This window comes from Salmo trutta, chromosome 10, assembly GCF_901001165.1.
Source record: "Salmo trutta chromosome 10, fSalTru1.1, whole genome shotgun sequence".
Lineage (NCBI taxonomy): Eukaryota > Metazoa > Chordata > Actinopteri > Salmoniformes > Salmonidae > Salmo > Salmo trutta.
In genome coordinates, this window is record NC_042966.1 from 11122925 (window position 1) to 11136635 (window position 13711).

Genomic DNA, 13711 nt, shown 5'->3' on the forward strand with positions numbered 1-13711 from the left:
TGTTTGAACAAAACGTTTTTGTGGGTTGGCTTCTCGTTGATTGCCCCTTTTTACGCACGCTTCCCACACTCACCCGGTCCATTCTGTGTACAGCTCCACTACTCTTCTTAGCCAAGCCGAGTTTTTGCGTGCTAGTAATTTAAAAATGCTCAAAAATAACAGCATGCCTGCTGGCAGGGAGACTTTAAAGTGATGTAAGACTGCCAGCAGAGCGTTCAGTCAGAGAAGGGCCTGTTCTTGGATGTAGCCAGTGGTGTTACTGCCAAGTTCTGTTAATTTGATTAAAGAGAGAACATGAGAATACAGAAAAATAGGTGAACAAGTCCATGTAACCGACTTACATTAAAACAGCATGCGTTTTATGCAAGTTGGGAACAGCTGGAGTCACACGTTTGTTTGTGGGTGGGGACTACATATCCCATCGGCCACTGCCCAAATTCTTTGGGTTAGCAGCTCTCAGCATGGCTCAGTTATGTGCTGGCTTTTACCGCGTGATAAGCGACTATTTGGAAATGCAAAGATGCGTGAGAAACTAGTGCGCGGCTGCACTGCAAACCGCTGGATCGCGCTACAGTCGAACAAGGCAACGCCAAGAACAGACTGGACTACGCGAGAACATTTCATCCAAATCTGGATTTATTCTGTTTTTAAGTGGATTTTATAAATTAAGCTGTTTTCGCAGTCATGTGCTCTTTGGTTCATTGACTATTAGATCTCATGGGATAGCCTATGGCTTGTCCCACGGGTCAGATGTGCGTGCGTGGTGGAGAGCTTTGTATGGAGTTCTGTTCAGCTGAGGATTATTTTACTTGTGCGTGGGGTTCTTCGTTTAGATTTTGACATCCATATATTTTTACGCATCATGCTGATGGATATTAATATCCCGTGTCATATCCATAGTCTACAGTTGCCCAGGAGTTGTGCTTTCAGAACTCATCACCATCAGTCACACAGGTGGATGTCACATAACGGCCCTGTGCGTGATGTAAGAAGAAACTGGATTTTGGATTGTAAAATGTCACCTCTGGATAAAATGTGGCAAGAACATAGTTTTGCATTGGCCTTACAGGTAAACCACTTTCATTTGTTTCTCTAAATAGGCTTATTCTCTGTGAGTTTAGTCCGCAATGCGTGTATGTAAGCAACTTGGATGACATATAAATATAATGTTTGTTGGTGGATCAAAGTGGTCCAAAGAGTTTATTATCCTATCATAAACGTAAAGTTAGCCGATGCATTTTCTCCAAAACTTCTCATGTCATGTCAAGCAACTTTGTGCAGGTCGTTTCTATGGTGACGTTTAGAGAACTAGAGTTCTTACAGTCTGCTGCTCTCAAGCGGTGGTGACGTGTACAGACTTGTCCTACCATTCAATATCAGTTTGGCCTCCCTGTATGGAAACGTTTTAATTATTTCTGCAATGTTAGCTGGACCTTTATGGCCCATGTGATAGTGCACTGTTATGTAATGGCAGGGTTGCTGCTTCAAGTCACAATTTGCCCGCTCATAGCCTGGTCCCAGATCAGTTTGTGGTCTTGCCAACTCCATTGCTCCATTGTCAAGCCAAACATAAGAATGTGTGACAAGGAGTTGACCTGATAGCACAAACAGACTGGCACTCCGACTGGCCCCATCAAACGCAACAACATTGAAATGAACACAATTGTAATGATGGGAAATTGACTCCTGTCCTTCCTTCAGACCTGGTAAAGGGATCCTGATTCAGCCTGCCCCTGTGTGTAGGGTTGGGGAGAAGGAGCTGTTCTCCCACTGGAGTAGTCTAGGCCAATTGTTCAATGTGGGTGATGTTCTCTGTGTGGAATGTAATCACTTGATGTCTTCTCTCTCCACAGGGTAGTTTATAGAATGGTGTCCTTATAGTATTTGTCAACTGTGATCTTTTCAGTATGTGATGTAAGTAATACTTTATTAATCACATGTATTTATAGGGCCCATTTTACAACAGCATTTATTACAAACTGCTTATGTAACTGAGCCTAAAACCCCAGAGAGCAAGCAATGCAGATGTAGAGGCACGGTGGCTAGGAAACACTCCCTAGAAAGGCAGGAACCTACGAAGAAACCTAGAGAGGAACCAGGCTCTGAGGGGTGGCCAGTCCTCTTCTGGCTGTGCCGGGGGGAGATTATAAGAGTACATGGCCAATTAAGGCCAGATTGTTCTTCAAGATGTTCAAATGTTCATAGAAGACAAGAAGGTTCAAGTAATAATAACAGTGGTTGTAGAGGGTTCAACAGGTCGGTAATGTCAGTTGGCTTTTCACAGCCAAGCATTTAGCAGTCAAGACATGTGTGGGGGAGGAGGGGGGGTCCGGTGAACAGGTCAGGGTTTACATGGCCGCAAATCAGACATTTACATGGACCCTTAGAACTTAACAGTGGGACTAAGCAGTGGAACAGAACAGGACGTGTGTGTGTATTACCTGTTGAAGTACAGGTGCACCTATCGTGTGTCTGTAGTAATAGCTCTGCCTCCACCTTGTGGTTTGAACGGGTTAACAATCTCTTGGAGTCTCCTAGAGCCTGCTCAATGTACCACAAAATGCCCAACACAGTCAAATACCCCCACCACCTGGTGTTGAGATAGTATTGCAGACAAGGGCTTTTTTTATTAGCAGGAAAATAACTATCCTTGCCACCACCACTAGGGTGTACTAATGTCCCTATACCTCTGGTGAGATCATTTGGATTGTGGATACTGTGTAGTGAAGAAATGCATGATCGAAAGTTTGAAGTGTCCAACTTTGAAGATTTTACGCTTGCTCGGTTGCATGCTTGCTCTCTCTCTCTCTCAATTCAATTCAATTTGCTGTATTGGCAAGATGTGGCAATGTACATATTGCCAAAGAGTACTTTGGAAAGTGTGTGATTCTGTCACGCCTGCTCACGCTCTTCCCCCCTGGCGCTCGGCTGCCCTGCATTACACACTCCTGCCACCATCATTTACGCACATCTGCCTTCCCTCGTCACGCGCTTCATTGATATTGGACGGACCTGGACTCTCTTAATCACCTGTTTATAAACCTCCCCTATAAAAAAAAAAATAAAAAAAAATGTCTGACTCCCGGTACCTGCTACTCCTGTCCGGCGTCTGCCCTTACAGATTAATTTACAAAATGAACATAATTGTAATAATAATAATCAAGATTGTCAAGGGGACAATCAATAACAACAATAATGAAGGGTAAAAATAACCATGCAATGGACAATAACAATGGCATAGAGGACATGTGTAGGTTAGTCTGTCAAACACTGTCCCTCATCTTATGGCAGGCAGCGATGTTGTGCACCGCCAACTCATAGCTCTCTGCTTCTTCCCCCAACAGGCCATGTAGATTATTCTCATCAGAGCAGTCTTTGAAACCTTGAATAAGGGTTTAAAATTTGGGAAATTACACTCTAATTGTTTAATATTTTTGACATTTTGTCAGGAAATGCAGCTCTGTCTCAGGTTCTGCTGTGGTGCAGTGGTTGCACAGCCTTTCCTCTACAGGGAGCCAGGTTTTCCTGTGTCTACCCTTCTCAATGGCAAGGCTGTGGTCACTGAGCCTGCACTTTGTCAAGGTCTTTCTAAGGTTTTGATCAGTAACTATGGTCAAATAGTTTGCCGTGGTGTACTATCAATTTAGGGCCAGATAGCACTGCATTTTTCTTTGTGCTTGTGCTTTTGTTTCCCAATAGGTAATGTAGTTTTGTTTTGACTGTGTTGTAATTTGGTTTATTCTGATTGATTGGATGTTCTGGTCCTGAGGCTTAAGTGTGTTAGTAGAACAGGTTTGTGTACTCAGCCCCAGGACCAGCTGGATGAGGGGACTCTTTTCTTTGCTCTTGTCATTGCAGGGCTTGGTAATGATATGAGAGGGAATCACTGTATTTTAGATGTTTCTAAAACTGAATTGCTCTTTTTTTAGATTGTGTTATTAGTGTATATTGACCTAATTCTGCCCTGCGTGCATTGTTTGTAGATTTCCTCTGGACATGTAGGAGAATCTTACAGAAATCTGCATGCAGGGTTTCATTGGGGTGTGTCCCCCATTGGGTGAAATCTTGTTTTGCAAGTGGACTCCACACCTCGCTGCCTTAAAGTGCAATTGGTTCAATGACACATTTAAATTTGTTTTTTAATGGTGTAGAATGCCCTGCGTGCTTTCTCTCTCAGTTCATTCACTGCCTCATTTAGTTGTCCAGTTGAGCTTATTTTTAAACTTAAGTACTTGTAGTCTGTGCAGTACTCTATATATTTTGTACCAATTCAGAACTTTGGTCTAATTCCCTGAGATCTGGATCTAATTATTTTGGTCTTGTTGGGGTTTACTGCCAGGACCCAGGTCTGGCATTTCTGCTCCAGCAGGTTCCAGACCCTGCTGTAGGCCATGTGCTGTGGGTGACAGCAGGCACAGATCATCTGCGAAGAGCAGGCATTTAACCTCTGGATTGTGGAGCCTAACACGAGGGGCTGAAGATTTTTCTAGAATAGTGGCCAATTCGTTGATGTGAATATTGAAGAGCGCATGCTCAGATTGCAACCCTGGCAAAGGCACCGCCCCTGGTTAAAGAATTCCATTATTTTCTTGCTAGTTTTGATGCTGCATTTATTGATTTAATTATGTCATATGTTTACCCCCCTACACCACTTTGTAGAACAGTCCCGTATGCCAAATAGAATCAAATGCGTTTTGGAAGTCGATAAAGCAGGCATACATGTTGGTATTATTTTGGTGGACATGTTTATCTATCAGGGTGTAGGGTGTAAATCTGATTGGCCGTGCGATGTTTTGGTATAAATCCAATTTGTTTTTTTACTCAAGAAATTTTAGAACTCTTACATTTATAATACTACATAAAACTTTCCCCAGGTTACTGTTCACACAAATGCCTCTGTAATTGTTATGGTCAAATTTGTCTCCGTTGTTAAAGATTGGGGTTATGAGTCATTGTTTCCAGATGTCAAGAAAATAACCTACACTTAGGATCTAATTAAACGGCAGGTCGCCTAGTGGTTAGTGCGTTGGGCCAGTAACCGGAAGGTTGCTGGATTGAATCCCCTAGCTGACAAGGTACAAATCTGTTGTTCTGACCCTGAGCAAGGCAGTTAACCCACTGTTTCCCGGGCGCCAAAGACGTGGATGTCGTTTAAGGCAGCCCCCCGCACCCCTCTGATTCAGAGGGGTTGGGTTAAATGTGGAAGGCACATTTCAGTTGAATACATTCAGTCGGACAACTGACTAGGTATCCCCTTTCCCAATGAACATTTTGCACTAGTGAATCTGAGTATCTCATTTAGGATGCCATCAGGTCCGCATGCTTTTTTAAATTTGAGGGCCTGAAGTTTCTAATAGAGCTACTGGTCAGTAATTGGGGAGTCCAATGGATGTTGATTGTCCTTTATAGCTTTTTCTAATCCATTCAACTTCTCATGAATTTGGCATTGTTTTTGAATGGTGTTGTAGACTGTTTTAAAATGGGTTGTCCATATGTCACCATTTTGTATTTTTTGGTTACTGGTTATTTTCTGGTATTCTTCTGTGCTGTTTTGGGCTCATCTGTATGAATTTCTGATGTTATACAGCTTACTGGGCTGTGAATGTGTGGTTGTTTCCAGGTCTGTTCTTTTGAGGACCAAGGCAATTTGGCTGTGATTAGACAGAGGTGTTAGTGGCTTGACGGTGAATGAGCTGAGAGAGAAAGGGTCAGTGTCTGTAATCATATAGTCTACTGTGCTGTGGCCAAGAGGTGAGCAATAGGTGAATTTCCCCAAAGAGTCCCCCCGTAACCTACCAGTGACAAAGTACAGACCCAGGCTTCGACAGAGCTGTAACAGATCCCTTCCCTTTTTGATGATGGTGCTGGCACTGTTGTTTCTATCGGGGAGATGAAGACAGTTAGAAACGGTATGGGCTGTAATAAAGCTCTCTCCTCATGTGGTCGTTAGATCAGGTAGTGTTCCTGTGCTCGCATTTGTGTCCCCACAGATCAACACATTTTCCTGGGCCTGGAAATAGCACGTCTCCTCCTCAAGGGTGGGAAATATCTCCTCTGTGTAATACAGGGATTCTGAGGGGGGATATATATTGTGCAAAGGAACAAAACCTTTTCTGTCCGTACAAGTCATTTTTTCAGTTTTAACCAAATGTGATATTTACCAATTTTGAATGGATCAATTCGATTTTGCGGTTCGGATTTGTAACAAATTATCTATCCTTCAGAGCTTCTGCTTCTATTGACAGAGCTGTGTTTCTGTGACGGCACAATTACCTCTCTATAGACTGTGGGCCGGTGAGTGGCAATGTCTGCCTTACACCATGTGTCCTGCAGAATGATGACATCAACATCTTTCAGATAAAAAAAAAACTCCAGTGCTACACTCTTCAGTCCAAAGGTTGATGAGTTTAAGCCTTGATTGTTCCACATGCTAAATGATAGCAATTTCATGTAGCAGAAAGAAAGAATAACACAGTCAAAAATACAGTAACAACTAACTACTAAGTTGTTAAGAGTACGATAAACAATGGAACAATGGTCTGGTGTGGGGTACTAGGCTAGACTCGGTCCAGGCTAGAGGTCGACCGATTATGATTTTTCAGCGCCGATACCGATTATTAGAGGACCAAAAAAAGGCAGATACAGATTAATCGGAGGATTTTTATATATATATATTTGTAATAATGACAATTACAACAATACTGAATGAACACTTATTTTAGCTTAATATAATACATAAATAAAAATCTATTTAGTCTCAAATAAGTAATTAAACATGTTCAATTTGGTTTAAATAATGCAAAAACACAATATGTGCCATGTAAAAACGCTAATGTTTAAGTTCCTTGCTCAGAACATGAGAACATATGAAAGCTGGTGGTTCATTTTAACATGAGTCTTCAATATTCCCAGTTAAAAAGTTTTAGGTTGTAGTTATTATAGGAATTACAGGACTATTTCTCTCTATACCAATTGTATTTCATATACCTTTGACTATTGGATGTTCTTATAGGCACTATAGTATTGCCAGCCTAATCTCGGCAGTTGATAGGCTTGAAGTCATAAACAGCGCTGTGCTTCAAGCATTGCGAAGAGCTGCTTGCAAAACGCAGTAAAGTGCAGTTTGAATGAATGTTTACGAGTCAGCTGCTGCCTACCACCACTCAGTCAGACTGCTCTATCAAATATCAAATCATAGACTTAATTATAATATAATAAACACACAGAAATACGAGCCTTAGGTCATTAATATGGTCAAATCCGGAAACTATCATTTAAGAAAACAAAACGTTTATTCTTTCAGTGAAAAACCGTTCCGTATTTTATCGAACGAGTGGCATCCATAAGTCTAAATATTGCTGTTACATTGCACAACCTTTAATGTTATGTCATAATTATGTAAAATTCTGGCAAATTAATTACAGTCTTTGTTAGGAAGAAACGAGCCAGGCGGCCCAAACTGCTGCATATACCCTGACTCTGCTTGCACAGAACGCAAGAGAAGTGACACAATTTCCCTAGTTAATATTGCCTGCTAACATGAATTTCTTTTAACCAAATATGCAGGTTTAAAAAAATATACTTGTGTATTGATTTTAAGAAAGGCATTGATATTCATGGTTAGGTACATTGGTGCAATGACAGTGCTTTTTTCGCGAATGCGCTTGTTAAATCATCACCCATTTGGTGAAGTAGGCTGTGATTCGATGATAAATGAACAGGCACAGCATTGATTATTTGCAACGCAGGACAAGCTAGTTAAACAAGTAATATCATCAACAATGTGTAGTTTACTAGTGATTATGTTAAGATTGATAATTTTTTATAAGATACGTTTAATGCTAGCTAGCAACTTACCTTGGCTTCTTCCTGTACTCGCGTAACAGGTGGTCAGCCTGCCACGCAGTCTCCTCGTGGAGTGCAATGGCCATAATCGATTGCCGATTGTTAGGAAAACTTGAAATCGGTCCTAATTAATCGGCCATGCCGATTAATCGGTCGACCTCTAGTCCAGACTGGCTGGGCCGATGGAGTTGGTGATGCTCTGGTGGTGGGTGAGGCCTTTGGGGTGCACTGGGTCTCTCTCTCTCTCTCTCTCTCTCTCTCTGTCTCTCTCTCTCTCTCTCTCTCACATACAGACAGACACTCAAGCAATTGTTTTACTACCCTTATTGGGACCAACATTTATTTTTCTAACCTTAACCCTAACCTTAACTACTAACCCTAAACCTTAACCCTAAACCTAATTCAAACCCTAATTGCAACCCTGAACCTAACCCCTAAGCCTAAAATAGCCTTTTTCCCTGTGGGGACTGGCGAAATGTCCCCACTTGTCTGAATTTTCCTTGTTTTCCTATCCTGGTCCCCACAAGGATAGTAAAACCCAAAAAACACACACACATATACACACACACACACAAACTTGAGTTCAGATGGCTACGGCCTAATTCCAACTCTTACCCCTAGAGGCACTTGAAATAGTTCTGAAATTACTTGACAGGTATACGCAGTATGGTCCAAGCTCCTCCATGTTCCCAGATAGGCTGAAGATGGAACAGAAGTGGCTAGAGGCCTATTTAGCATTGGGCATAGAGCACTGCAGGGAAGCTTTTATGCTCCCTTTAACCACTGGGTGGCAGCAACGCTCCATGCATAAAGTGCCCAGTGATTCAAGAATCGGCCAACAGTCCCAGCTAGAACGATCTTCTGGCCTTATTACCCAACTCACAGATTCCAGCACTGCCAGATACAGACACAGATATAGTCCTATTCAGATACTAACTCTTAAAAACAGCGAGTGAAACTCCACATTAAATATGGAGTTGTCTGCAGCGTTGGCAACACATCCTGACAACAGAATGACTCAACGACTCCCTCCCCCTCCCCTATCTGATTATAGCCTATATCCAAGAGGGTGCTGTTTATATAATGTGTTTTTTCTGCGGTGTCACACACAACTCATCATGTACTGACAGCCAGCTCATTAAAGCATTACCGATGCCTGATTGACTGGAGAAAAACAGCCAGTGTAGGAAATCACCCAGATGAGCCTCTTACACGTTTGTGTCCTTTCCTAGAATGCTTTGCTACCAAACGTGTTCCCACAGTGCCTCTTTCTCTGGGGGGAATCGGTGGTTTGTTGGTTCGTACGAAGCAAAGCTTCTTCTTTTTTTTTACACCGATGATGCGTCTTTTGAGTTTGGTCAGGGTTTTTTGCAGTTATTTTGCTACAACGTTCGTCATTTTTTTGGTTTTCTGTTGACATCCCAGTGTCAGTGTCAATCAATACCTGTCTGTGAGTCCTCTACTAGCAGATGAAGTGTTGCTTTTTTGAATCACTCCGCTGCTCTGTAAAGTCAACTGGGCTGTGATATATCCTCAGGCTACTATGATCTGTTCAACCAGGTCCTGTTTATGGGAACCACTCAGCACTTCCATTAACACTCCTCTCCTCCTCTGCTATATGTTTTGTTGTTGTTGACTGCCCTATCTCTCTCTACCCCTGCCATCTTCTACCCACTCCTACTATATATTTTCTCTCCCCACCTCTCCACTCTCTCCTCTCATCTCTCTTTTCCTCCCCAGGGGGTCTCTGGTCTCCTCTCTAGCCAAGTAGAACTGTCCCTGGCCAGCACCCTGCAGCTGTTCTCCATTCAGACACACAAGAAGTTAACCTCCTTCCCCCCATCCCCCAGAATGAAAGAGAAAGGAGAGGGGAGAACTCTGTAAATATGTTTCTGATCGAGAAGTGCAAGTAATTAACCCTCTCTTCCTCCCAAAACAAAAACACACTTCAGCTTTGCATGTGTCACGGAGGGAGAGAACTGTGTGTGTGATTGTGTGTGTGGAGTGTCTCCATGTTTCTCTATGGCGACTGGCAATGGAGGCTGAAAGTATTGGATTTAGGGTTTTATGTTGTATTTCTTGAGGAGTAGGTGGGATTGCATTTGCCTGCGGTTCATCCAGATTGAACGCCTCTCAAGTTGTTCTGCATACCGAATCCATAGTGTGCAAGAGTAATCCTAAGGGATAGTTGGGTTAGCTTTACCCCTCTTGATATTTGTATGAGCTAATGATTGATGCTCAGCACCCCAATTTATTTTATACACAATTAAAAAAGCTCTCAGAAGAAGAACACAAAACCCAGTACCCCACTCCGCCCTCCCTTCCCCTTACCCACAACACACACCCCTCGTCAGGAAGCAACACCTCCTAATTGGGATGGATGGACCTCATTATGTAATGTAAAGACAGAGAGAACAGAGAGAGGGAACCAGAATAACACAAAGTGCTAGAAAAACAAACAATAAAAGGAACACGCTCCGTTTTCTTTCCACTTCTGAGACACCCAATGCCGACCCGGCTGTAAGTGGGAGACTAGTGTGTAGTTTGGCTGCAGAGTGGCCTCTGCCTTTCTCTCTCTCACTCTCAAATGTTCGGGTGGTTCTGAGGATGAACAGAACACTTTCCCCCTTCTCTTAAATGTGTTTAAAGAGAGAGCGGCCCTTGGGATAGACTTGTGGCCCTTATGAATATTTTCCTAGCTGGCCCCTCCTATAGCACCTCACTAATCATCTCTCTTTTCATGTGCCCGCCTATTGATGTCGTCTTTGAGCGTCAGCGTGCTAATGTTATTAATAAGGACAATAATGCATGTTATTGATCAAGTGCTTTCGTCAGACCTAAAAACGGGCTATATAGAATAAGAAAACAGCATCTTTGTTCATGTGCTGCCCAGTCATTGACAAATCTTTTCTTGTTTCTTTAATGTCTTCACCTAAGTTTTTACAATACTCTTGTTTTTTCCTTCTGCTTTGAACTGAGAGTATCGGTAGTTTGCTGGGCTCCCCTGGGCCCTCATTGTCTGTGGGTCCATACAAAGGGTTAACATCGCTGGCGATTGGCGACCTCGTTCTTGTTTGCTACATGTTAAGTTCTGTTTTTGTACCACACTGAGAACAGGACAAATTATGCCCTGGCTTTGAAAAGAGTGCACCCTTCTCTCCTCCTCTCCTCTGCCGCACCACCACCTCTCCGCCTCCTTTGCCTGTTTGCTGGATTCCTGTCGAAGCGTGTGAGAGGAATTTAGGTGGTTTACTTACTCATGCTCTGTACAATCCTCTGCCTGAGCTCACTCTTTTATACGGAAGCCAAACTATGCAAAGTCCTACACACAAAGGCATCGTTTAGATGGATCTGTTAGGCTGTACAACATTAACCTTGTTTGTGTGTGTATCTGTGTGTGTGTGCGTGCACACGTGTTTATCGGCATGTGTTTATCTGCATGTATGTGTATGTATGTGTGTGTATGTGTGTGTGTGTGTGTGTGTGTGTGTGTGTGTGTGTGTGTGTGTGTGTGTGTGTGTGTGTGTGCGTGTGCACAGTGTTGCCTTTTTCATTTAGCTGGCCGCTGTGATAGGTTTCTTTGGACCAGTTAAAGTGTGTGATAGATGCACGCCAGTTTGTGTAGCAAAGTCCAACATTCCTTTACACTCTCCTGCAGATTAAAATAATCAGCATTTTGCACATTGCTTCTTAGCATTGTTGTGGCGCTAAGTGTAGACCTGTGTTTTATGCCAGTGAAATGCCAGCAGATCCATCTGCTACGTGTGATCTCTCTCTCTGTGTGTGTGTGTGTGTGTGTGTGTGTGTGGTGTGTGTGTGTGTGTGTGTGTGTGTCGTTGTAGTAGGTTAGGTAAGTATGTGGTGAAAGGGCTGTGGCGGTCATGAAATTTTGTCAGCCGGTGATTGTCAAGCAATTATACAATGGGTGGTTCTAATCCTGAATGCTGATTGGGTAAAACCGCATTCCAGCCGGTGTCTATTCCACAAGTTACCACCGGCTAAATCTATGACAGTACAATGGATATTTACTCGTTTCCATCTGACAGCACAATACACTGTCTCATTAGCCCAGCCAGGCAATTCATGAACGACCTCCACTATAAAAAGCATCTAGACATTATCTCACATTTCTTTTAGACTAACATTTAGTTTTCAAATTCAATCTCCAGCTGTCCCATAGTAATGAACGTGTCTGGAGTCAGGACGAGACAGACAGGCAGCGATTCTCAGCCAGTCGAAATCATGAATCAGCTGGCATCATTTTTATGGATATATATACAAAGAATTGTCAAGTGAAAAAAGGTCAAATTAAATGAAGTGCAGCTAGTTTGCAGTCTTTCCAGCTTCAGTTTGAAGTGATTGTGTTAGCTGTGTTGTTGGCTAGCTCTGAACAACAGTGTCCTGATGAGTGAGCACATTTTCTATGCCAGGCGTAAATTGCGCCTCATGGCGATGTATCCAAATGAATGTCACTAGAAAACAGCTTCACCAAATTCAAATTGTTGTTATTCTGGCTGCACTGTTTGACATGACTGTAAGTTAGCCATAGTTGGCTGTTTAGCAAGCAAGGGATAAGAACGTTGCCAGCCAGTATGGCAATGGAACATTTAGAACAAACGACTGGGTCGCATCCATAGATACAGAACAAAAAGACTGAACGACTGAGTCGCGTCTCTGGCAACCGAACCGATAGAATGAACGACCAGCTTGGGTAGCAACCCTAGATTTGTGTTGGGACTATATCTTGTGGAAGGATGAAATAGTATGAATAAATTCAGCAAAATAATGTTTTTAATGAAATATGTCAATCGTTATTTGAATATGTTGGTAACCCATTATATAAAAGTGATAATGCCCTCGAAGCCGGTGTTTGGAGGATATATTGGCACAGTTTGCCGGACCTACACTTCATCTCGGTCCCAACAACACCCATGCCAATCTATCCTCCAAACACCGGCTTCTCGGGCTTTATCACTTAAATAACTGCCAGTTTCATGGTAATTGACCGTCAATTAACATAAACACATTTAGCATTTCCTGGCTTCCGCTCATAGCCTACAAACCATTGATGCAGACCTTTGGAACATCTGCATTTTAAAAAGACTAATAAATCCATGTAATATTGTCAGCGTGTGTAAAAGAGGCGAAGTCAGGTGCAGGAGAGTAGCGTGATGTAAACAGGCACACTTTATTAAAGTTCCTAAACGAGAGCACAACATAAATGAAATGCGCTCAAAAATACCGAACATAACAAAAGTAAAGCGCGTAAAAAGACACCACAGCAACATGAAACAATTACACACAAAACATGATGGGAAACAGAGGGTTAAATACAAGTAGCTTAATTGGGGAAATGAAAACCAGGTGTGTATGGAAACAAGACAAGACAAATGGATATATGAAAAATGGAGCGGCGATGAATAGAAAGCCGGTGACGTCGATCGCCGCTCGAACAAGGAGAGGAGCCGACTTCGGCGGAAGTCGTGACAAATATAGCATACACCATCACAATAAAGCCATTATTTATTTTAGAAAGGTCTAAAGAAACATGATATGAATAAACTTGTGTCTATTTCAGAAGAACAGAATAGCATACTCTGAGTTGTCCTTATATTAGGCCAGGAACTGGCTGCCATATGGCTGTTGGCTACACTAGTTCATTTAGCTGACAAGATTTGCTTAGAATTCCGTCAAATTGTTTTGTATTATTTCATAGTATGTAGAATACAATTGAATAAAGCTGAATAAAATAGAAAGGATATTTTCTCCAAACAATTTGAGGGAGTGCGCACATGCAGCTATTCTGTGTTGAGTGGTTAACAAAGAATCAGGTACTCCTATTTGCTTAATTTAGAGTTATTTATGT

General features: G+C 42.4%; 2 long non-coding RNA genes across 2 annotated transcripts in view; both read left to right on the forward strand.

The window, feature by feature from the left end:
• LOC115201102 (uncharacterized) overlaps nt 1-13711 on the forward strand; it is a 74961-nt gene continuing 61250 nt past the window's right edge. The window contains exon 1 of the long non-coding RNA XR_003879688.1: nt 1-1069. This is a non-coding gene — a long non-coding RNA (uncharacterized LOC115201102). The remainder of the gene's footprint in view (nt 1070-13711) is intronic.
• LOC115201103 (uncharacterized) lies at nt 11327-13199 on the forward strand. The gene is made up of 2 exons (XR_003879689.1): nt 11327-11558; nt 13027-13199. It is a non-coding gene; the product is annotated as an uncharacterized LOC115201103 (long non-coding RNA).